This window comes from Amblyraja radiata, chromosome 37 (assembly GCF_010909765.2).
Source record: "Amblyraja radiata isolate CabotCenter1 chromosome 37, sAmbRad1.1.pri, whole genome shotgun sequence".
In the NCBI taxonomy this organism is placed as follows: domain Eukaryota; kingdom Metazoa; phylum Chordata; class Chondrichthyes; order Rajiformes; family Rajidae; genus Amblyraja; species Amblyraja radiata.
Genome location: NC_045992.1, coordinates 19,026,690 through 19,028,330, shown reverse-complemented (window position 1 = coordinate 19,028,330; position 1,641 = coordinate 19,026,690). Strand labels below are relative to the sequence as shown.

General features: G+C 42.1%; 1 non-coding gene across 1 annotated transcript; it reads left to right on the top strand.

The window, feature by feature from the left end:
* Nucleotides 1–1,271: 1,271 nt before the first annotated feature.
* On the top strand, nucleotides 1,272–1,353 carry trnas-gcu. The gene has a single exon. It is a non-coding gene; the product is annotated as a tRNA-Ser (tRNA).
* Nucleotides 1,354–1,641: the final 288 nt, after the last annotated feature.

Sequence of the window (1,641 nt, the reverse complement as noted above, 5' to 3'; positions counted from 1 at the left end):
GCTTTTCCCACTGAGAGTAGGGAATATTCAAACAAGGGGACATGACTTGAGAATTAAGGGACTGAAGTTTAGGGGTAACATGAGGGGGAACTTCTTTACTCAGAGAGTGGTGGCTGTGTGGAATGAGCTTCCAGTGAAGGTGGTGGAGGCAGGTTCGTTTTTATCATTTAAAAATAAATTGGATAGTGATATGGACGGGAAAGGAATGGAGGGTTATGGTCTGAGCGCAGGTATATGGGACTAGGGGAGAATACGTGTTCGGCACGGACTAGAAGGGTCGAGATGGCCTGTTTCCGTGCTGTAATTGTTATATGGTTAACACAGTGTGCTTAGCGAACATTGGCCGTTTGCTCACTGCATTTCATCAACTGAGGCATTATTTGTGTTTTTTCTTAATTCCTTTGGCATCTAAAAAGTTTCAGAAGTGATAATTCTGGCTGCAATTTTATTAAATCGCCCATGGTTCTCGTGGGTTTTTACATACAAAATGAAAACGCATCTGAACAAAAATTTACAGCCAGATTTATCACTTCTGAGAATTTTTAGATACCAAAGGAATCAAGAAAAAACACAAATAATGCCTTACTTGATGAAATGCAGTGAGCAAACGCGATAATTCACAATAGTTTCAATGTTTACCAATCACTTTAGCTGCTGTAGTCCCTTCAGTTCTCGCTTCTCTTTACCTTCATTTCGCTTCACGTTTGGAATTCTAAAGTTGGGTACATGTCTCTCACACTTACCCCGACTCCCACAATTTTTTTCAGCGCAAAAATTCAACATTTTGGCGGTTTTTAACAGGTAGGAAAGTACGCGTTTCTAGCATTAATAACATATACCGGAAGTGACGGATGTCTTCCAGTTGGATTTAGCGGCGCCGTGCGTCGAGCCCTATGACCCGGTGGCCTTACGTGCAATCCCCCTATGCGTGGGTTTGAATCCCATCTCTAATCGTGACATTTGGCAGACGTGAGTGGTTTTGGTTAAATCATTTCGAAATCGGAACTTCTCTTATCATCAAGCAATTTGTCATTTATCAGTCATATTTATGTTTTCCGAAAGCACAAGGTGAGCACTAGAAGAAGTGCCCATCAAGATGGGGTGACGATCCTGTAACTCATCGGAGATATTTGATCTATCTTTAATCGGAAGTGTTTTCGGATCATACAAAAACTGCCATTGGAAAGCGAAGAGCGCACACAAATGCAAAATTGCAAAACATGAAGCAGACGATCAAAGATGGAAAACAGACCTAACGCTCCCGAAAAAGAGACGAGGTGGCCGAGTGGTTAAGGCGATGGACTGCTAATCCATTGTGCTTTGCATACGTGGGTTCGAATCCCATCCTCGTCGTGAATCGTGACATTTGGCCGACCTGCTGAGTGGTTTTGATTAAATCATTTCGAAACTTGAGCTTATCTTATCATCAAGCAATTTGCTTTTTTTTAAATGAATCTCACTTATGTTTTCCGAAGCACAAGGTGAGCTGCTTCCTTCTCCCCATTCCTCCTTTGCGTTCAGTTCTTGTCGCCTACCACAAGAGCCTAAATACGCTTGGTCTCTATCCTTTAGAATTTAGAGGGATAAAGGTGATCTTACAAAACATGAGTTACCGAGGGGTATAACAAGGTAGGAGCCAAG